Genomic DNA, 24,320 nt, shown 5'->3' with positions numbered 1-24,320 from the left:
ATGGTAGAAACCGCTCTCAGCATTCTGATTATACATAATAATAATAATAATAATAATAATAGGTAAACAAATACATACAGAACTGTAGTCAAAAGTTTTGAGACAAAGCGTGATTCAACGTCATGCAAAATGTCTCAAAACTTGTGTACGAGTGGCAATGGTGTAAAAAAAAAAAAAGGAAAATTATACAGGTTTCGACTTTCCTCGGCGGCATAAAACGCCACGTTTCCTGTTTGAAAATACTGCCGACGTGTCTCCGCCTCCTCTGTCCTTTGTTTGCTTTGACACGTGCGCTCCAATTAGCATTTTTCAGCCATTAAGTGGAAACAGAAAGGGAGATTTTCTTGAAAAAACAAAGAAAAGATGGGCTATTTACCAACATGATCCAGTCGGGTGCGTGACAATCGTCTTTTTCTGCACCAGGATTACAGCCAGGACTCAACTTTTCCTATTAAGCGTCAAATGAGAGCATCCTAATCTCCCACCATTCCGCAAATGTGAAATTGCACAGCAGATCCCTCCTTGCAGGCTTTTTTTCTTCTAAAGATGTCACCGCCGCTCTTAAAAGCGTCCCTTCTTGACATTAAAAGGAGCATGCGCGTGGTTGTAGGCGTATATTTATGAATAGGAACCTTTAATTAGGGCCCGTGTTTCCTGCGCAGTCACATTGAGGGATGGTCCTGGGCGACATTCATTAATGATAATCACCAAAAGAGCGATGGCACAGCTACAGGCCACGTCTCGGGGGAGCCCCCGCACTTGAAAAGAAGAATTAAATTACACACGGGGACTCTTTAATTGCCAGACAAAAAAAAGGAAGGTGGGGGGGATATATAGCCATCGTTGTTAAATATGCTCGTTATGGGTTCAAGGATTTGTCTGAGGGGGCTCTCATCCTTAAACGCCTCATCCAAAGACAGCGCAGAGGAAGATGAAACAGAACCTCTCCATTCGGAAGTTGACCACCATTTCCAGTCCAAACTTGGGACTTTGAACATCCGTAACATGGCGGCAGCGGGGCATCAGCGGGGCGGCAGTTGTGTCCCTGGGCGAGCCACTTCACCCGCCTTGCCTCCAGGCCTGCCCACACTGGTGTATGAATATCGGGGGTGGTCGGAGACTACTACTACACCATCGTCACGTTTGGTTGTTTTTATGTACTTTTATGTACTTTTTATGGCCGCTTGTTGTAATGGCGCTAAAAATGCTATATGCTGCCTGGAGGGATGACTTGACACTGGAACAGATTTTAGTTTAAAATCCACTCAATCATTCTATGGCAGCTCTGTGGTTGACCATGGCCTATCAGTCCAAAAGCAGCGGAATCCAAGTGATACGTAGTACAGTAAACCTCGGATATATCGGATTCAATTGTTCCCACTGGTTTTGTCCGATATAAGCAAAATCCGTTATATGCGTATACCGGAAAATGTCCGTTTTACGCACATATCGGATTTATATCCGGTATATGCGTAAATCGGATTTTATCCGTTATAAAAAGGCACTTCCTTGACTATGTTTCCAATGTACCTGGACGCGCAGGCAACGCTGCAAACGCTGCAAATGACGTCGTATAGCGGCCTGTCACGATTTGGCGAATTGGAGCGCCACGATGCGGCCATCCGATATATGTATGCGAGGGAAATTTCATGGAAATGCATTGGAACGGGACTGGAGATTTTGTCCGAAATCTGTCTGTTGTGAGCGAATTTCCGATATATCCGAGTCCGATATATCCGAGGTTTACTGTAGTAGTAGTAGTAGTAGTAGTAGTAGTATCAGTAATGCTACAGGGATGAAACATAACATGACATTACCTTTGCACTGCATGGAGTCCATCGTGCCATGTCCCACATGATGTAGTGAAAACGTTATCCTCCCATTCAGTGTGGAAGTGGTAGGTTTTGGCCTTCTTTTGTGTTTGAAACCCTTCAAGTGTAGAATACGTAAACTGTAAACAAAACAAAACAGCCAAAGTACCCGGGCATTGGGTACACCACATCGGGAGGCCAAAAATACATGAAAAACAAAAAAAAGAGCGAAGATAGCTGATTACATTCGACATTTGTCACTTGACGACTTTGCTGACATTTTTCAGCGACGCCCGACATCGGACTGATTAAACGGCAAATTAACTGATAATGAAAATAATCGTCAGATGCGGCGGTCGCAATTAACATTTTCTCTCCCCAAAAGTTGACACATGCACACGCACGTGCACGCACGCATGCACGCACGCACACCAAGAGCCCTGACCTAATTGCTCAGCCTCCCGCCACTAATTAATCACAGCTGACTCAACACGGTGACAAGGTTAGTCAGGTGACTTTTTCTACATTTCTCAATCTTTTCTCCCTCTCCTTAATTCCGCCTCCTAAGTTGGCCTACATCTATTTTTACCTGCCACGAGAAGAAGGCGGGTTAGGGGGCGGGGTCACGCTGCTCCATTAATCAGAAAGAATGACACGGGTGTCGTCCGTGACAACCGCGTCCGCCGCGCCCTCCCCCTCCTCCTCAACTTTAGCGACGGGGAGTGTCGGAACTGCCGCTGAGCCAACTTTATTAATCAAGCACTCTCCCATTAATTGTTAGCGGGTGTCAGCCATAAATTCCCCATTTGGATTTTTTAATAATCTCGGAGGCGGACTGCTAACAATCTGGCTGCTGATTGGAGTTTTATTGAAGGCGGCGAGCAGGAGACGAGAGGAGAGGAAGATGATGGGGACGCTGACACAAATAGCTTCCAGAGCGTCTCTGGTCTTGTGACAGTTATGAAATACAATTACTGCTGCTTACGGATTCATCAAGTGCACCCCTGCCTTGCCAAAGGGCGGCGCCAGGAGAACGGGGAGGCTTTGGGATCTGTAGGATCTGATGTTTAAAAAAAGATGTTGTGAATTTGATGACTAAAATGTGTGCCAAAATGCGTCATTCTAAGTTTTGAAATATACCAAAAATAAATAAACATAAAAAAAATATATATAAAAAAAAATATTCCAAAAATACATCCATACGCTATTCCTAGAATGTTGCAGTATTTTCTAGTTTTGTCATCACGACATCGGAATTTAACAATTCAACTTCTTCTCACGCCGTCGTGCACGCGCCCCCCCCCCCGCATGCACGGCCCACTTGCCCATCTCGGGTGTGCTGCGTTAAAGCATGCATCATTAAGTCGTCATGCGGCCAGCCTGCCTTGAAATGCAACACCCGTTGCTTTGCATTAGGGTCAATAATGGCCGTTAATCTACTTCCTGGAGGGAGACTGTCACAACACACACACACACAAGAAAAAACAAAACAAACCGATTTCAATCAGCTGGCGTCTAATTGCGAGCAGAGCCTATATGCGGCTTGACAGTGCGCATAAAATTAGCATAGCTTTGCATATTGGCCCGCCATTAGTGTTCCTTTTAATGGCTGCTACCACATACTGGATGCTGCCGCATCTGCATTGTTGTCTTAAAAGGAACAATGGCACGCAATGGCTGCCCAACAGTAAACATCAGGACGCATCGGCTCGCGTTTCGCCATCATTTCGTGCGGTACAAGGGTGCCCGAACTTTGTCCAGCAAGGGACAACGGAAAGGGAAAGGGAAGCTAACGTGTGTTAGCTTTGTGTGACACAATATTATTCTTATTATCAACACCTATTCTTATATCTTTCCGCTTTTTTCCAATGTTACAGTTGTTTTTTTCTTTAATTTAATATCTCAAATGTGCCAAAGGACAATAAAAATGAGCTGCAGACCTCAAATGTCGTAGCTTGGACAGCTAAGGATAACGTAAAGGTGAAAAAAAAAACCCCAAAAGCAACATTTTAAAGCGCATGCAGAGGTAGATACTGTAAAAGCTGTTCAAGATACTTCAATTTGTGGAAAGGATGAAATAAGGGTGAAGAGGCTGCCTACAGCCGCAGCTTTTCAAGCTCCTGTTTTCATGCACCAATTCGATGTTGGACAGCAGCATGTTCGGAAAAAGCCTAGCCCCCCCAGCAGGTACATCAAGGTGTGCCTGGATGAGTTTGGTGTGGAGAAATAGACAACAACCCCTACTGAATCGCTTTCCAGACATGTGGAAGCTGCAAAGGAAGTCCATCTGTTCACTTCCTGTCCGTGTCATGGGTCCCAATAGTTTTGATGGTGTAATGCTCATCCAAAGTAGTTTTGGGAGCATTTTTACAGTATCATAAAAACAAGCTCCATGGATTGTGAGCTCTGTCCAGGCCCACCCACGCCGCCCCCCTCTGGTGGTCAAGGATGCGGGCGTGAGCGGCTGCCATCCATCAGCGGCGCTGTTGTAATGGAAGCAGCCATGACAGTGAGGATCAGCACCGCAAACAACGCACCATAAACATCCTGTCACATGTGGTCAAAGAGGGGGGGCTGGGGGGGGGGGGCTGTGTTGTGCACAAAGGCGTAAAAATTGGCTGGTCTTTTCTTGACAATTCTTATTTCACAGAGAATACGTCAATGTGGAAGGAATGCTCCAAAAACACTAATACTCTTCATGCGCTACACAATGGGAAGCAATTAGAGAAAAGGATTTTAGCTCAAATATATACTGTACTGTATATGCAATGTACGGCTTGTCACACACACACACACACACACACACACACACACACACACACACACACGCTGCTTTAATTGGCTACCATTTACAGTCTTTTTTTCTGTTTATGTTGAGAACAGACATGATCCAATTAGTGCTCGGAAATAAAAGCGACAACGCTAGAAACCGACTCCTTTTCTTTGAAAAAGTGTGTGTGTGTGTGTGTGTGTGTGTGAGACAAGGCGTACAGTGCATACTGTAGTGTGTGTTGCATAGTGTAGGGATGTGTAGCTGTGCATTAGTGCAGCGTGTGTAACGGTGTGTGCGCCCATGTGACCAGCACTGCTCAAAAGTTGACACGCACCTTGTCATTCTCCGGTACGACAATGATGTGACCTGTATGTGTGTGTGTGTGTGTGTGTGTGCTTCTCACTGTGCACGTACCTTTGTGTGTGTGTGTGTACATTTATAGTGTATGTTATAAGAGTGCAACAATACACAAAATGTGACTGTTGGGTTCCGTTCGATACTTTTTCGATACATGAAAGCAATTTGACTGAAATTGCCATCCCTGCATGAACGAGGGAGGCGGAGCTCAGCGGTTCTGTGCTTGACAACGCGACCTAGACCAGAGTACTCGATCGCAGATACGCTGAGCTTCCAGCACAGAGCGCCGTCACAAGTCCATCAATCAACATAGAGCTGCGTATTGGTTGATACAGGATGACGGTTTGGTATCGAACGCTTCCATGTGTGCTTCCACGTGTGCTTGCACCCCTCATATGTACGTAATATACAACACACGGACGTCTGCACCATGGTCACACCTGCCGTGTACGTGCACACCTACTGTATAGACACGCCTGCACCACTGGGCCGCATGCATGTGTGTGTGTGTGCACCACCTGCATTTGGGTGTATGTGCACCAGTGTATGTGTGTGAATGTGTACAGTGTATGTGTGTGTATGTGTGCCTGTGTATGTGCACCAGTGTATGTGTGTGTGTGCACCAGTGTATGTGTGTGTACGTGCACCAGTGTGTGTGTGTGTACGTGCGCCAGTGTGTGTGTGTGTGTGTATTTGTGTGTATGTGCACCAGTGTATGTGTGTGTATGTGCGCCAGTGTATGTGTGTGTATGTGCACCAGTGTATGTGTGTGTACGTGCGTGCACCAGTGTGTGTGTGTGTACGTGCGCCAGTGTGTGTGTGTACGTGCGCCAGTGTGTGTGTGTATGTGTGTGTATGTGCACCAGTGTATGTGTGTACCAGTGTATGTGTGTACCAGTGTGTGTGTACCAGTGTATGTGTGTGTATGTGCACCAGTGTATGTGTGTACCAGTGTGTGTGTACCAGTGTATGTGTGTGTATGTGCGCCAGTGTATGTGTGTGTATGTGCGCCAGTGTATGTGTGTGTATGTGCACCAGTGTATGTGTGTGTATGTGCACCAGTGTTTGTGTGTGTATGTGCACCAGTGTATGCGTGTGTATGTGTACCAGTGTATGTGTGTTTATGTGCACCAGTGTATGTGCACCACCTGCATGTGTGTGTATGTGGGCCAGTGTATGTGTGTGTATGTGGGCCAGTGTATGTGCTGTCTGTACATAGTGAGTGTATCTACAAGTGTGTGCACGCTGTATGTCAGTATGTGTGTGTTTTACAGGTGTGTGTGTGTGCTTGTTTTCTCCAGTAAGCTGTGCTGCGTTCAAGCGCTCTTCTCCTGCAAGAGGACAAAAGTGCTTGGCACGGAGTAAACGATGGTTCCATCATGATGTTTTGGGCCAAAAGCTGCTTTTGCTGGTCAAACATGAAGTCTTGCAGCATCGTCACGTCCGCCGCTGATAGTCGTCAGCAACGAAAACAACCATCGGTTGAGATTTGGATGATTTGGATGAGCGAGCGAGCGCACATCTCGGTAAAAAAAAACAGACGTTATCACTTCCAGTCAGTCCAAATTGAACGCGTCATGACGAAGTGTCTTCAAGTGTCTTCGGCTGAGTGCACATGACACCTCGCTCATTGCGCTGCCGGCTACATGACTGATGTGTTCAAGCGCCACGGTCCGTCCGTTTTTTTACTTTGACGCGTTTGAAGGCTCGCCGCCGTTTGAAGTTTCCGATGGTGGCGTGCCAGCCGGCGTTGCGCTTAGCGAGATAAGTCGTTTGACACGCGCACATCACAGCCCGCAAATCTTTCGTCTGGCTGCCTGGAGTGTCCGCGCCGGGCGCCTTTTCAACAACACTTTTCAACTGTCACAACTGACTGTCAGTGCGCACGTTGACGCACGCTCGCATTCGGAAAGCTGTCACATCCGCACAAAAATCCACCCAGACTAAAAATAGACTTAAATTGATCTTTAAAAAATAATTTGCTATTTAAAAAGCGGCGTTTTTGTTGATTAGAGTAATTAGATTAACTGGTTATCCTCGGGAGTGAAGGCCGCTTTGAAGCGCCAGTCATTGAACGCAACATGACAGCTGTGAAGGCTGACAGAAGAGCGGGTGTTCGTCTCGGTGAGCGACTGATGGAGAGAACACGGCTGGTGAGGATGGATAGATGGAAACAGTCGGGAACGTTGTCGGATCCGAGAGGGTTCCTTTTCTTTCTTTCTTGAAAGCAGCGTGTCGGCCATTTGTATAAACGCACATCAGATGTGGACCAGAGGCTAAAAACTATGAACAGCAGGAGTTTTAGCGGGGGTGGGGGGGAAGTGGACCCCAAAAAAGCACTGCTGCTAAATGGACGCAGACTCGGCTCCCTGCAACAAGTGCTTGGAGGTGGTAATGTCCTGAAGTAATGTAGTATTCTAACGCATTAGTCACCTTTTCACAAAGTATGCTTCAATATTAGTACTTACATAGTAATAGTACATTTAAGCCACCCAAACAAACGTTGACTGACGATGACGTTTTGCGACGGCGGTAAAGATTCCCCGAGCTCAGCACCATCAGCTGAAATATCCACGGCGAACGGACGTGGGCGTGCCACTTGTTCAAATACCGTATTTTTGGAATATAAGTCAGACTTTTTTTCATAGGTTGGCTGTTCCTGTAACTTATACTCCAGAGTGACTTCCATCCATCCATCCATTTTCCTCCGCTTATCCGGGTCCGGGTTGCGGGGGCAGCAGTCTCAGTAGGGAAGCCCAGACTTCCCGGTCCCCGGCCACCTCCTCCAGCTCCACCGGGAGGACACCAAGGCGTTCCCAGGCCAGCTGTGAGACATAATCCCTCCAGCGTGTCCTAGGTCTGCCCCGGAGCCTTTTCCCGGTTGGGCATGCCCGGAACACCTCACCAGGGAGGCGTCCGGGAGGCATCCGGACTAGATGCCCGAGCCACCTCAACTGACTCCTCTCGATGTGGAGGAGAAGCGGCTCTACTCTGAGCCCCTCCCGGATGGCTGAGCTCCTCACCCTATCTCTCAGATCTCTTAGGGTGAGTCCAGCTACCCAAGGAGGAAACTCATTTCAGCCGCCTGGCTCCGCCATCTCATTCTTTCGCTCGTGTCCCAAAGCTCATGACCATAGGTGAGGGTGGGACTTATAAGGTGAGGGTGAGAGTGACTTATGAAAAAAGTGAAAAAGTGTTTATGTTACATAAACACTGGACACCTTTTCTGTTCATGTTTATTTTTTGTGTAGCTGAATAAGCATTGTGTTAGCATATCTTACACCTATTCAGCCTGTTCTCTATTCTTTTATTGTTACAACTTGCCTTCCAAGAGGACGTAATGTCGGTTTTGGTCAAGTAGTTAAAATAAATTACCCGCAAAAAATGCGACTTATACTCCTGTGTGACTTATGTATGTTTTTTTCTACCTAGTAATTGTGTATTTTTGGCCTTGTGCACTTATACTCCGGAGCGACTTATAGTCCAGAAAATACGGTACATACATGCGGCCTTGATCATGATGTTGGGCAAAAGTATTGGGACACCCCTCGGACGCTAACAAAGACGACAATGTGGATTTGCTGGGATAAAAATGTCCACTTTCTACAAAGCTTTTTGTGGGGAACTTTTGTGACAGTCGGGTGGCGACCTTACCAGGCTGCTGCTCGTCATGGGGGGGTTGGAGGGGGGCATAAAGACGTCCTGCACAGCCTGGCGGACTAGCCTCTTCCTTCCTTCCAGCAGCGGCAAGGTCACACGTGGAAAATATGCACATTTTAAGCGCACGGTTTTGAATAACAACTTGATTACATGAATTGCTGTTGGATTTTGACCGAAACATCATCATGCATATAGTATGCTCACTGGACACTTCATTAGGTACACTTATTCTGAAAGTGTGAGCGAATGCAGACGTTTTACTGTGAAGTACGCACATTCACTCAGTGTGGCGGAAGCAGATTAACATCCTTTTATTGGCTAAAATATGTGTAAAAAATGCAAATCATCTAAGCGGCATTAAACAATATTATTGACCTTTTCATGTCCACCTTTCTTTCTTGCTTTTTTCTTTTTTTTTTTAAAGCTCGCCCACGTAGCCCTCTCATTATCATACAGCGCCGCTCTTAATAAATTATCACATGCGCCGCATTATAAAAGAATTAGGCACAACTCAACAGTCTTTACGAGCCTGTAAAAAGGTGAAGGCCATGCATATTAAGGTGTTCATGCGGCGTGAACTTTGGAGCCGCGCCGCAGTCCAACAATTCATTCCTGATGCGGGGAGACTTTTCCTAGCGTTCGTGCTCGCTTTGCGACGCCGCAATTTATTGGATTATCACCAGGTAAATGCTTCAAAGTTCACATGGTGCAGTGGTGCGGGGGGCATTTAGTTGAAAGTGAAAAACAGCAAATAACGCAATCATCTGCTTAAGTGACATGCAGGACATCCTCTGCACGCATCACTTTTGCTCCATTTCCCGAGTTAATTACGTTCTTTTTACCTGCGTCGTCTTTTAAGCCTCCTCTTATGTTGGGGTCGGCACCGACCCGTTTTACATTTTAATGCATAAAAAGAATCACAGAACATTTGTTTATTGCATCAACGCTTTTTGACTTTGTCAGGAAACTCTATTTCAACAAAATAAAAACAAAAAAATAATTTTTACTACATTTTAAAATGGTCTGGTTGAAATTATGACCACTGTATTGTTAGGGCCGGTTTGGACCCGGTTATAATAATATGACTATAAAGCAATATTTTGAGCCCCAACTGAAATCATAAGTGTACAATTAGCCAACACAATGACAACCAGCTCCTCTTCTCATCATGGAAGCTTCAGGGGATTCTTATTTTGACCGGTTTTCCAGTACACCAGCAGAAAAACAAGGTCCAGACATGTGAGGGGAATTCACTCATTTGACTGATTTCACTTTTACAATTTGGATCATGGAAAGAACGGCAAGAAGTACAGTGAACCAAGATCTGGACCTGTTCTGCTGTTTGATTTCACTTTATACTAAAGTTCTGTAACTGAAAACAATCACTTTTTCTACCTTTTCCTAACATGAATATATTCATTCATTTTCTACCGCTTTTCCTCACGAGGGTCGCGGGGGGTGCTGGAGCCTATCCCAGCTGTCTTGGGGCGAGAGGCGGGGTACACCCTGGACTGGTGGCCAGCCAATCACAGGGCACATATAGACAAACAACCATTCACACTCACATTCATACCTATGGACAATTTGGAGTGGCTAATTAACCTAGCATGTTTTTGGAATGTGGGAGGAAACCGGAGTACCCGGAGAAAACCCACGCATGCACGGGGAGAACATGCAAACTCCACACAGAGATGCCCGAGGGTGGGATTGAACCCTGGTCTCCTAGCTGTGAGGTCTGCGCGCTAACCCCTAGACCACCGTGCCGCCCTAACATGAATATATATGGGTCAAAATTCACCCAAATACCATAGATGTTTCTTTAGTGATTAATACTAAAATGAGAAAATAAATAAAACTAATTGATTTAAGAGATATGTTCTATAGCTCTCAGTAATAGCCAGGTAACAAAAGAATTCAATTTTTTAATATGATTCTTTTGAGGTTCATTTTACCATTTTTGGAAATTAAAATTGAGGAGTATGGTGACAATAAAAGGCCTACATGCCCACAACAAAAGTATTAAAAGCAACATTTTCATGGATGAGGAAGCCTAAGAAGGTAACCAAGACATTCATTCATTCATTTTCTACCGCTTATCCTCATGAGGTGCTGGAGCCTATCCCAGCTGTCTTTGGGCGAGAGGCGGGGTACACCCTGGACTGGTGGCCAGCCAATCACAGGGCACATATAGACAAACACTCACATTGGTAACCAAGACATGAGAAGCAAATTTGATGGTAACTTATTGTTTTTAGTGTATTTTATAGCTGATTTAATAGGATTAGGGTTAGGGGTTAGGGTCAAAACCGACCCGGTAACATAATACCAGAAAGCTAACACAAAAGGAAGTTTCAGCATCAGCTACACCAAAGGTCCCCAAACCGTTTCCCAAGTTTGCAGCACATTCAGATAAGGTGAGACGTTTAATAAATTTGTCAGCTTTGTCATATATGAAGGTGAAAAGCCCTTTATGAATATCGCTTTCAGGTCCATCTAGTTGCTGACGCCATGACTTGATGCAGTGTTAAGATAATTAAAGTCTCATTAGTGACTAATAATTAACAACAGCCAACAATTAACCAAAGAGCCATCATTTCCCAATCGATTCATTTCTGGAAACCTATGATGCAGCGAGGGAGCGCTAATCGAACGGTTATATTGCGAGGGATGACTGTATTTAATCCACTGTCGCTTATGAAGGTTATTACCTGTACTTGTTACCTGTCGGGATGGCCGTCTGCGAGGGTTGCTAACAAGTCCCGATTCCATTTTGGCACCGGGACACAATTGAGCAGAAATTGTACAAGACTAACGGCGGTAATTGGTTTATCCCGCCCCTCCCCACCGTTAGCGTTCTCTATCCAGGTGATGCATGGGGAATGTAGAAAAGCAATAGCTGGCGCTGACACGCACGCACACGGACGATAAAGGAGAATAAGCTGTCAGCAGCCTCGCGTGGACCGTCCCCGATATTCCTCACATTAGCAGAGACTGAGGGAACAATGTGTCTGCTGTGGCAGGTGGCCATAGTTCATAATGTGCTGATGCTGACCAAGTGTCACTTTGATCCATGGCACTGCAGGGGGTGGGGGTGGGGTTGGGGGGATGGGGGGGGGGGGGGGCGCCACAGCTCCTGCATGCTAAAGCCAGCAAGCGAGAGACGCCCCTGTGGGGGACGCCGAGGGTGGTGGTGGGGGGATTCATACAGACGGAGGATGTTTGGGTATTTGTCTTAAAGGACCTTCTACTCTTCATACGTCACATGACCAACAGGATTTCATTCCATCCTTTCATTGAAGGAAGGACACTTGGACACAACTTAAAGTGGTCCGTGTACAGCTTGGATAACAACGTCAGGTCAGTTTGCTGGCCCCCCTAAATTACTCCACGCACAACCATAGTACACCCCCGAGTTAAAGTGTACAACAAGCAAGTACACCCCCGAGTTCAAGTGTACAAGTGGGTACACCCCCGAGATATTTATTTATTTTATTTTTTAAGTTAAAGTGTACAACAAGCGAGTACACCCCCGAGTTAAAGTGTACATCAAGCGAGTACACCCCTGAGTTAAAGTGTACAACACAAGCAAGTACACCCCCGAATTAAAGTGTACAACAAGCGGGTACATCCCCGAGTTAAATTGTACAACACAAGCGAGTACACCCCCAAGTTAAAGTGTCAAACAAGTGGGTACACCCCCGAGTTAAAGTGTACAACAAGCGAGTACACCTCCGAGTTAAGGTGTACAACAAGCGGGTACATCCCCGAGTTATTTATTTATTTTATTTTTTTAATTAAAGTGTACAACAAGCGAGTACACCCCCGAGTTAAAGTGAACAACACAAGCGAGTACACCACCGAGTTAAAGTGTACAACAAGCGAGTACACCTCTGAATTAAAGTGTACAACACAAGCAAGTACACCCCCGAGTTAAAGTGTACAACAAGCGGGTACACCCCCGAGTTAAAGTGTACAACAAGCAAGTACACCCCCGAGTTATTTATTTATTTTATTTTTTAAGTTAAAGTGTACAACAAGCAAGTACACCTCCGAGTTAAAGTGTACAACAAGCGAGTACACCCCTCGAGTCAAAATGTACAACAAGCGGGTACACCCCCCGAGTTAAAGTGTACAACACAAGTGAGTACACCGCCGAGTTAAAGTGTACAACACAAGCAAGTACACCCCCGAGATAAAGTATACAACAAGCGAGTACAGCCCCGAGTTATTTATTTATTTTATTTTTCAAGTTAGTGTACAACAAACTTAACCCCAACTTAAAGTGTTCACCGAGCGAGTACACCCCCGCGGTAAGGGGACAACAAGCGAGTACACCCCCAAGTTAGTTATTTTTCTTAAGTTAAAGTATACAACAAACAAGTACACCCCCCAACTTAAAGTGTACAACACAAGTGAGTACACCCCAGAGTTAAAATGTACAACAAGCGAGTACACCCCCAAGTTAAAGTGTACAACAAGCGAGTACACCCCCAAGTTAAAGTGTACAACAGGCGAATACACCCCCAAGTTAAAGTGTACACCAAGCGAGTACAACCCCCTAGCTGGAATAGGTGTGTCCCATCACAGGCATTAATTAGCTGTTTTTATATTTTTAGAGCACATAGAAAAGACGGATGTGCGTTCAAGTCTCATGTAAGGATGCTGGATGATGGGCAGGCTTCCCAAAAAGGGCTTACTTGTGTGTCAAAGGTCAAAAGTCAAAGGTCTGGCATCCATGAGGTTGAATGATTTTTCTTTCATTTAAAATGTTTTTCTTATTTTAGTGTGGTTAGGAATGTTTAGGATTAGCAGGAGCAGCACTCCAAGTCTGCTCTGCCGACACAAATAAAGTCAACTTTGCAGGGATGCAGCAATCTACGTAGTTGTTTACACACACACGCATACACACACACACACACACACACACACTCCTCCAGGCAGGTTGTGCATTCGACGGTGAACATGATCAAAGCAACAAAGCAGCAGCGGCGGCGGAGACGCGCTCCGACATCCGTCCGAGGATGGCGCTCGGCATCATTTCCATATTCAACAACAATCTGTCACGTCCGCAAACAGGCGCCTTAGCTCCTTGTTTGAAACGTGTATGCATTGTGACACCGTGACAACATACTCATGTCACCTAAACAATGCATGTGATACAACAGCGTGTCGGCGGATTTATGAAGATGTTCGGCTCAATGAAGTTAACAGCTTTAAAAGGAGGCGGGAGGAAAAAAAGGCTGTTGTTTGTCAATGAAACGTCGCTCAGCATCATTGTTTGTTTATTCAAAGACGACGCGTTCGTGTGACGCGTCGCTGCCGGGTTTTCCTGCAACGTGAAGACGCTTGGACCCGACCGTGAGGCCGCCACGCTAAGGAGCGCCATTAGTGACAGGATGACGCATCGGACGACCATCACAGGGCTTTCCTTCCAGCAGGTGTCAGGCGCTATCATAAAGACTGCTCCAAAATTCCCATTCGTGCAATAAACTGTGCAATAACCATGCAATAAACCTGTGGCTTGAAACATACACTTATAACAGGTCAAATATATCGAAGTAGGATTTATTGTTTTGTAGGAAGGAGATAAAGTTAGGCTGTTTGGACTTGCAGTTGTCTATTATAGATGGCATAGTAGTAGTTGTCCTACAGTATGGGTAGTTGTCCTACACTAAGGGTAGTTGTCCTACACTAAGGGTAGTTGTCCTACAGTATGGGTAGTTGTCCTACACTAAGGGTAGTTGTCCTACAGTATGGGTAGTTGTCCTCCAGTATGGGTAGTTGTCCTACAGTATGGGTAGTTGTCCTACACTAAGGGTAGTTGTCCTACAGTATGGGTAGTTGTCCTACAGTATGGGTAGTTGTCCTACAGTATGGGTAGTTGTCCTACACTAAGGGTAGTTGTCCTACAGTATGGGTAGTTGTCCTACAGTATGGGTAGTTGTCCTACACTAAGGGTAGTTGTCCTACAGTATGGGTAGTTGTCCTACAGTATGGGTAGTTGTCCTACAGTATGGGTAGTTGTCCTCCAGTAGTTGTCCTACAGTATGGGTAGTTGTCCTCCAGTAGTTGTCCTACAGTATGGGTTGTTGTCCTCCAGTAGTTGTCCTCTAGTATGGGTAGTTGTCCTACAGTATAGGTAGTTGTCCTCCAGTAGTTGTCCTACAATATGGGTAGTTGTCCTACAGTAGTTGTCCTACAGTATGGGTTGTTGTCCTCCAGTAGTTGTCCTCCAGTATGGGTAGTTGTCCTCCAGTAGTTGTCCTCCAGTATGGGTAGTTGTCCTCCAGTAGTTGTCCTCTAGTATGGGTAGTTGTCCTACAGTATAGGTAGTTGTCCTCCAGTAGTTGTCCTACAGTATGGGTAGTTGTCCTACACTAAGGGTAGTTGTCCTACAGTATGGGTAGTTGTCCTACACTAAGGGTAGTTGTCCTACAGTATGGGTAGTTGTCCTCCAGTATGGGTAGTTGTCCTACAGTATGGGTAGTTGTCCTACACTAAGGGTAGTTGTCCTACAGTATGGGTAGTTGTCCTCCAGTATGGGTAGTTGTCCTCCAGTATGGGTAGTTGTCCTACAGTATGGGTAGTTGTCCTACAGTATGGGTAGTTGTCCTACACTAAGGGTAGTTGTCCTACAGTATGGGTAGTTGTCCTACAGTATGGGTAGTTGTCCTACACTAAGGGTAGTTGTCCTACAGTATGGGTAGTTGTCCTACAGTATGGGTAGTTGTCCTACAGTATGGGTAGTTGTCCTCCAGTAGTTGTCCTACAGTATGGGTAGTTGTCCTCCAGTAGTTGTCCTACAGTATGGGTTGTTGTCCTCCAGTAGTTGTCCTCTAGTATGGGTAGTTGTCCTACAGTATGGGTAGTTGTCCTACAGTATGGGTAGTTGTCCTACACTAAGGGTAGTTGTCCTACAGTATGGGTAGTTGTCCTACACTAAGGGTAGTTGTCCTACAGTATGGGTAGTTGTCCTACAGTATGGGTAGTTGTCCTACAGTATGGGTAGTTGTCCTACACTAAGGGTAGTTGTCCTACACTAAGGGTAGTTGTCCTCCAGTATGGGTAGTTGTCCTCCAGTATGGGTAGTTGTCCTACAGTATGGGTAGTTGTCCTACACTAAGGGTAGTTGTCCTACAGTATGGGTAGTTGTCCTACAGTATGGGTAGTTGTCCTACACTAAGGGTAGTTGTCCTACAGTATGGGTAGTTGTCCTACAGTATGGGTAGTTGTCCTACAGTAGTTGTCCTACAGTATGGGTAGTTGTCCTACAGTATGGGTAGTTGTCCTACAGTATGGGTAGTTGTCCTCCAGTAGTTGTCCTACAGTATGGGTAGTTGTCCTCCAGTAGTTGTCCTACAGTATGGGTTGTTGTCCTCCAGTAGTTGTCCTCTAGTATGGGTAGTTGTCCTACAGTATAGGTAGTTGTCCTCCAGTAGTTGTCCTACAGTATGGGTAGTTGTCCTACAGTAGTTGTCCTACAGTATGGGTTGTTGTCCTCCAGTAGTTGTCCTCCAGTATGGGTAGTTGTCCTCCAGTAGTTGTCCTCCAGTATGGGTAGTTGTCCTACAGTATGGGTAGTTGTTCTCCAGTAGTTGTCCTACAGTATGGGTAGTTGTCCTACAGTAGTTGTCCTACAGTAGTTGTCCTACTGTATGGGTCGCTGTCCTACAGTATGGGTCGTTGTCCTACAGTACAGGTACTTGTCCTCCCGTAGTTGTCCTCTAGTATGGGTAGTTGTCCTACAGTATAGGTAGTTGTCCTACAGTAGTTGTCCTACAGTATGGGTAGTTGTCCTCCAGTATGGGTAGTTGTCCTACAGTATGGGTAGTTGTCCTCCAGTAGTTGTCCTACAATATGGGTAGTTGTCCTACAGTAGTTGTCCTACAGTATGGGTAGTTGTCCTACAGTATGGGTGTTTACTATCTGTTACATGTTGTGCTGCCATTTTTGTGTAGTTAGTGTTGTGTCTGGTGACCCCCCCCCCACCCCTGTTTCTTTCACTGTGTTACAAGGTCACTACAAGGTCAGTTGGGCTATTAAAAACATGTTATATGTGTTAGAGCAAAATAAGATATTTGCTGTGCGTCCATTTTGTTTTCCTGAATGATGGCGTTCACGCTCGACCAAATGAACCTTAGTCGCGACTTCCTTTGACTTCCTTGGAACCCAAGCAAACATACCAAGTGTGAACGCAGCCTTACAGTGCCTTAGAAAGAATGCCGGCGCTCCACAATAGCGTTAGCCCCTCCCCCTTCTCATCTTCCTCGCTCACTTGTGGTGCGATTTATTGCGGCAGGCGAAGAGAAAGCTCCCAGCGAGAGGCGATCTGTCATCTCAACATTATCAGCCAAACACACCGCCTTCCATATTGTGCTACAAGGGCTGGGGGGCAAATTGCTATTTTTATGGGACATGATAAAGGAAATGCTTCCTTATGTTCACATTTTTTACCGCCCCTGATGTTGGAGCGGGACACGGCGTGATTCACAGCGCCGGGAGACCCTTTGCACCCTGTGATGCTGGCTGGAGGAGGAGGAGAACCAATACAGACGTTCTCACGTCGGCATTTACAGTAATGACGTCATTCTAATGGAGATGGCGGACCGAAACCAAACGTCTTACCTAACTTTTGTATTTGAATGCAGCATTCGGGTAGAAATCAAGGTCATCTTTTCTAAAGGCAGCCATACCGTAACAAGAGACAAGACGCCAAAGGCTGAAGGAAGGAGGACAGGAAATGCGGAGGGGGGGGGGGGGGGGGGGGGTTGTCATCTGTGGTCGTTTATTTTTGTCATTCATTTCTAAGGATTATACAAATTTTTGGTCATTCATTTACTTCATTTTTTTTTCCTTTCATTATTAGATTTTGATTATACTTTAGATTAGATTAGATTAGATTCAACTTTATTGCTCATGTCACTGGTACAGGGCAACAAAATGCAGTTAGCATCCAACCAGAAGGGCAAATTTATTACTACGTTATTAGTAAATACATGTAGAAATAGAATAGAGCTGTCAATGGACAGATATATGTACAAACTATAACAGGCTGTGACTATGATACAGTGTGGATATATAAATGATTATAATATGGCTATTGCAGATTATACAGATTATAAACAGTATGCACAGTATGAATGTGACAATATATAATACCTAATATGTATAGTAGTGCAATGAAGTAGTAAATGTGCACTTGCAGTAAATGTGGAGCGAGTTCGAACGCCGTGAGTCTGTGGATGAGATAATGGACCAAAAAGAATCAATTGTGGGGAAAAAAAAAAAACATCCTTTGGGTGTATTAAAAATGCGTGTGGAAAAAAGTAGTAATTTAAGTGAGGGAAATGTTAGATATTAGACACGTAGATATGACAAACACGGAATCATTTCCCTGGCTGAGGTATCATTCCTAAGGTCACATCATTGGAGTTGGAAAGTTGTAAGTTGTACAAGTGAAGCCGGTGAGAAATGAATGAAATTCAAGCGGTTCTTTATGTTGATGTCTGTTTTTTACCCCCCCTCCTCTTCCTCTCCTCGTCGTTTGGTCTCCTTCAATCCTTCCTTGGTGGAGCCCTCGGCGTGCCTGACAGCCAAGCGCTGCAGCAAACTGACAGGCCCCTCAAACCGCCGCCAAGAAAGCGAGTAAGTCATTGCCGGACTGTAATTTCCTTGAGAAGTTTCAAAAAAATAATAAAAAAAATCCTCACACGCGGAAAGGTTACCAAGACCTTTTCTGTGTCAGAATTAGCATGTGTCATGAATATTAATGCGCTTAATGAAGACAACCTTTGCTTCATCAGGAATGTTCCAGTAGCAGGTGCCAAGCTGATAAACTCACGCGCTGATGGCTGCTTTTTTATTTTCTTTTCTATTTTTTTTTTTTTTTAACATTTGACGCCAGGTCCTCAGAGTCAGATATCGGAATCAAGCAAACACACGCAGACGTCTTCGCTCTCGCCGGCCTCATTTCGGCGAGGCTGGTTCTCCTGAGCTTTCGCTGGGGGGCAACTAAACCTGCCACTCCCACGTCTCACGTGCTGTTCGATACCAACGGGCTTTGTTTTAAGACGTGTAGTGAAGCCTGGGATTGGGTTTTCCTTCGTGATGTCATGCAACTTCAGAAATGAGTGGAGCAAACAAGTGCGAGAGATGGTAGATTTGGGTCAGGTTTCATAAACAGGATGTATTGCTCACGTCCCACCAAAACAAACCGCATACTTACCCTACTACTCATACGAACTCTTTGAGTGTGCCAGAAATTCGACAGAAATATTGAGTATTTATCGTCAGCTTACTACTCATACCCAAATTACCCAGGATGCAACGGGATGTGACGTCACGTCACCGGGACGAGATCAGTCCAAACAGTGGTGTCAAACAGGAAATATTGCAAGTTGGTTGGCTTCTTGTTTTCAAAGTAAAAGCAGTGATTTATCACTATGGTTTTTTGGATAAGAAAAGTAAGGGGGTGTTTTATTTTGTGAAAATAACCTAAAGTGGGTTGCTCACTTCGGCTAGCTTAAATTTTGCTGAATTTGTACAAAATTGTAAACGGTTGGTATTTGGACAAATAAATGACACACTCGAGATCTAAACGGCCACTTTCTTGCCTGATTAAAAAAAAAATCTCAATAAAGTGATATATTGATGAGATATTCAGCCTGTCCATGTCGGCTCGGCTAGGAGCACAATGCATTATGGGTTATGTAGTACGATGTAGTGTAAACGCTTTGCATACTGTCTGATGGATTGGGTATGCAGTATGGGCATGAGTGTGGATAGTATGGGCATGGAAGTATGTACTAGTTAGTACTCGATTTCCAACACAGCCAAAGACACGGCGTTGTTCTATGGAAGACACGCCCACACGGCCATCCATTGGCTGGAGAAAACACTGGGTTCTTTTCATTCATCGTGTGATTCATTCATTTATCGTCCCGTCCAGCCAAGTGCCCGTGAGACATTTTCCTCCGAATTTAAAGACGTGAGATCTTGTGACACCCCTACTAATGACAATAAAAGTTTGAAGGGGGGCTAGAAGGGGGCTGTCTGACACGGTGACATGGCCTGTTGGAGTGCACCCGTCCCACTTGTGTTCAGACAAAGACAACATGGCTGTGCTGTCATTTGTAGGGAGCATCCGCCCACCAAAAGGACCTAGATCCCGCCTTTAAAAGTCAAAATGAGTGAGTGAGAAAGTCGCTGCAGAGTCGCAGCTGTCCCCCCCCCCCCCCGACACATTGACCAACACAGATTATGACATGGCGATGCACACACACACGTTTGGTACCAAAGCGATGCAGTCTACTTCTGGACTTTGGAGTCCAGCGAGGATTCCCTTGCTGAAGGTCTTAGCATACAGGTGTTTATGGGATGGATGGTCTCATGAGGTCCTCCAAATCCCACCCAATCAAAGCTGGACCACCCCCACGTCCCCACCACTCCCCCAGCATCCTGAGGACGCATCTCCGTCCTCCTGAGACAAAGGATGTCCACCAGAGCTGCAGTCAGGTGTGCTGTCATGCACCTCTCATTAATTCCAAGCTGTCAGCCCCCCCAGCCCTTTGCCGTATGGGCCCCCCTGGAAAAGGTGACAGCTTTCCGATGACTGACAAAGGCTCTTTAGGTGATACAGGAAGACCCCCCCCCCCCCTCTTCAGGCAGACGCCAGCTCCTGTAAAGTGCCCCTCAAATGTCACTTTTGCCGCCCGGAGATGCGCAAACGCCCACGTATGGATTTGGAAGAAAGAGAGAAGAGAAAACAGAAGGCCGCTCTGGAGGCGTCAAGCGTGTGTGACATCCCGAGGCTGCGAGTGTCAGGGAGGCATCAGCTCTTAAAGCTTTTAACATCCACAGAGGTGGCGGCGCCTGACAGTGGATGCTATTGTTGCCTGTCACTTTCTCCTCCACTCCACACGCTCCCCTCGGTGATGCTTGTTTTTTCTGGCTGATGTATAACAGAGCCACAAAGTTTCCCTGCGTGTCCGATCATCTGTCACGGCGCCGGCGCGCCCGTTTCGGCGTCGGGGGTCAAGTGGAAGAAAAATGCGGCATTGTTGCCTTGCAATGACGTCTCTGATGTCTGCTACCTGAAGTGGTCGCAACAGACACTTGGAGGCTCCTCCTACTCAAGGATGGCATTCACAGCTCTCATGGCTGACCTCCACGCACCTTCAGGCTGTATTTTAGGATGTGTAGCAAAGCCTGCTCAGCCACTGGCTCTGGGGACATGGTCAAGAAAATATGGCGTCCATTATCCATCCATCGTTTTCTATTGGGCTTACTTTGAAGAAAAGTAGGCTCACAAAATATTGCAATCCACTAATTATAAATACTTATGTTACTGATTGTTAATAATATACTATGTTACACACCTCTACACACTGTGTGTATGCTAGCGGCCCCGCCTCCACCAATTAAAAGAAGATATTCACACACATCAGCTTTGCACTGCGCAGGGGGGGGTGGGGGGTGGGGGGTGGTAGCCCCCTGGAGATGCACAGGATATGAATGAATGTAGTAGACATTAAAAAAAAATAAAAAATAAAAATAAATAAAAATAAAAATAAAAAAAAATTAAAAAAATAAAACAAAAAAAATAAAAAAAAAATAAATAAAATTGAAATTTGGACAGATTTAGTAGAGATACTGAATTGTTTTAGGCCACCATTAAATTTACACAAGTACACACAATCTACACGGCAAAACCGCTGCTCAACCTCTGCAACCATTCTGTCCATAATAATTAGCCTATTATTATTACTATCATCATTATTCTTCTGATTATTACTACTACTACTACTACTACTACTAGTAGTAGTAGGCTAGTATTAGCCTGCTTATTGGCTTGCTTATTAGCCTGCTTTTGCCCTATTATATGAAATTTGTCAGAAATGTTTTTTTTGTAAAAAAAAAAATATCAATAAAAAATATAAAATTATTTAGGGGGGCTGAAGCCCCCAAAAGTAGGCCTAAAGAGGCCACTGGCGCTGCGGTTGATCGATGAGCAAGATGGATCCCAACTGTGAAGCAGAAGTCGGGCCTCATGGCGCCTTTCCAACAGAAGGAGCCCAAACAAGATGGCAACCGCCTGGCAGCATGTTTCCTCCAGACATGAACCCAACTCAGCACCCCGGGGGTGAACGGTAGAAATCATCCAGTTTCAGACTCGACTAACGGAATCTAGATAAGATCTCCATCATGACGCAGCCTCCTCCAAACAAAAAATGTCCGCATCTCTGAAGATGAATCAGACCAAAACGAATGCAATCAGTGTCTTTTATTCCCCCGTCTCTTCCTGCAAACTGGACTTCTCTCCTGCTTCTCCATCCCCGTTGACAGCCTTCACGTATGAGCAGGTGGCGGCTGTGCACTGAATAATGAAGCAGGTGATTAAAGTGACTGATGTGCCGCCATCATTCTGCCCGCTCACCACTTTAATGCGGCCATTAGGACCTCTTGTGTCCAAACTTAGCTCATCAAATGGTGGCGTTTACGGCCAACTGGGAGCTCGCAGTACATTGAGGCGAGGATAAGAAGCACTTCATGGCGTCCGTGACGATAATGTCACACCCGGATGGAGAGCAAAGGACTTTTCTCCAGGGATACTTAAGCCGCCGCCAGCTCCAGACGTCCTCATCTACTTTTTGGGTCCTGTAAAAATTGGACTCAGTCGGCATGTATTCTTCCGCAGTGCAGTGGCTCGTTTTGGAAAAGTGACTTTTTAATCGTGTGTACACGATATCTGTGCACAATATCTGTTTTTCAAAACTAGCAATATTAACGTTTTATCTACTTGACCTGTTTAGATGTAAGCACATCACAACTATCAGGAGAACCAGAGTATAGAGCAGGTAAAGCCACCTGGCGTGGCCCAGCAGAGTGCACTATATTGGGGGACACGCTCTGAGCAGTTGGTGGGCCGCCACCGACTTTTACACACCTTGGCGTTGGCGTTTCAGGTGGCTACTAAGGTTATTTGTGTGCTCGATGGGTTTTTTTCTCCGTCATTCCATCATTTGGTACAATATGAATGTTTGTTTACAAGTTGGTTTACGCTAACCTAGCATGATGACGCTTTTGAGCGTAATGTTAGCACCATTGCTCATATTGCTATGCTAGCATAGCTACCGCCTCCGTCCCACCTTTTAATGTTACATTCTCGTATGTGATACATGGCATCTTTTACATATTCGCAGTCAATTATCGAGTCAATCTCCTTCACTGTATCAGTTAGCACGTTGGTGAGCGAAAAACTCCATCCGTGACAAACCTGGCTGGTCTCGCTTGAAGAGACACAAGACCTACAAAACTCTTGCGGGCGGCACCGCTCACGGCCACCATGGCATTCCTGTCACCTGGCATGTCAGGCCTGTCACTTTGACGCGGCGCCTAAGTGGAGAAGGGACCCCAAAGGTGTCACTAACACTCTGGCATTTCAGGCGGCTAAAAGTGCTAATGGCCCAGCTAATGCAGTGCTACTCATCAGCGACTTGGCCACAGCTGATGCATTAACTCGCCTGTCATCCAGTCACGACAGACGATTCACTCAGGACACGCCGGGACAACTAGCACCAGGATTTAGTCGGAGTTGACACAAATGTACATCGGATTATTTGTAGAAATAGCCCAAAAATAAAACGCTGTAGTTTGGAGACACTTTCTCACTCAATAAGGTGTGAAAGTGAACCCCCTAGTATCCACCGCAACAGTGATAGAAGCTTCTTTAAATACAGTAAGCCGCCGTTTAGCGTCGGTTCCAGACCAGACCACAAGTCAATGTACACCACGTCAAATTCCTGAATTATAAATTCATGATTTTTGTAGCTGCAGCAAGGAAAACCTGTTTACGACCTTTTATTATTAGAGCCCTCGACACATGAAATAACACCCCTATGGTCACATTCACACTCTTCTTACACAATATAGTAGACATAAGAGAAAATACGACTCGCGCTCGTTAGGGGAGCTGAGTGAGGGGCGGACAGGAAGTGACATCGGGGGTGAGTTTCCGCTTGACGCGGATTATCGTGCCCAATCAAACCTGCAATGAAAACCCCCAATCAAGTCTGGTGCTTGTGTGTCTCCCTCAACATTACACATTAGCGACACCTAGTGACCAGTGTAGAATACTACCCGTCATAACATGGTCTTTGAATGCACCATTTTACTTTAATGAGCCTTTTTTAAGATTGAAAATGCTTAATTTTGGCAAAAAGTATGTACAATATACACGTTTTATGACAATAAATAGGCCATATTCAAGCACCGTTCCGGTCAAAAGTTTGAAGACACTCTCTTGTTCAGTACATTGCAAAAATGTCCCCAAAGTTTTGAGCGTCGCCGACATTGATTTACGCTAATATCATGCTAATCATGAAATAAGAGTCCATGTGGGAAATTGGAGGTAGGAGTTATTTTTGAGCCGATGTGCTTCTTGGTGATAGCTCTAGTATTATAACCAAAAATGACAGATTAATGAGTATAATCAAGTCTTTCAGTGCGATACACTTTGTCTTTGTTCCCGCGCACCCTCGCGTCTCGCTTGTTGACTCGCAAAAGAGGCCTCGCTTGTCGTCTTCCTTTGAAGTCGGCGTTCGTACCCGACAGGCAGCTAGCGGGAGGAAACGCCACACATCACAGCCGTCTCCGCTAAAACTAACACGCCGCACCTTCCCGGTCAGCCCGCCTGGTTAAGCGAAGATGAAGAGGAGTTC

At 45.5% G+C, this 24,320-nt stretch overlaps 1 protein-coding gene across 2 annotated transcripts in view; it reads right to left on the bottom strand.

Moving 5' to 3' along the window:
• LOC131101775 (teashirt homolog 1-like) overlaps window positions 1-24,320 on the bottom strand; it is a 111,421-nt gene that overhangs the window by 30,652 nt on the left and 56,449 nt on the right. The window contains exon 3 of one of the 2 annotated variants that reach the window (XM_058047124.1): window positions 1,818-1,951. The exons of the other annotated variant lie outside the window; for it this stretch is intronic. The gene's annotated coding sequence lies outside the window, so the exon portion shown is untranslated. The remainder of the gene's footprint in view (window positions 1-1,817; window positions 1,952-24,320) is intronic. 2 annotated transcript variants of the gene reach the window in all.

The sequence above is a fragment of the Doryrhamphus excisus genome, chromosome 14 (genome assembly GCF_030265055.1).
Source record: "Doryrhamphus excisus isolate RoL2022-K1 chromosome 14, RoL_Dexc_1.0, whole genome shotgun sequence".
Classification (NCBI taxonomy): domain Eukaryota; kingdom Metazoa; phylum Chordata; class Actinopteri; order Syngnathiformes; family Syngnathidae; genus Doryrhamphus; species Doryrhamphus excisus.
The sequence above is the reverse complement of the archived record's forward strand: the minus strand, read 5'-3'. Positions and strand labels throughout refer to the sequence as shown.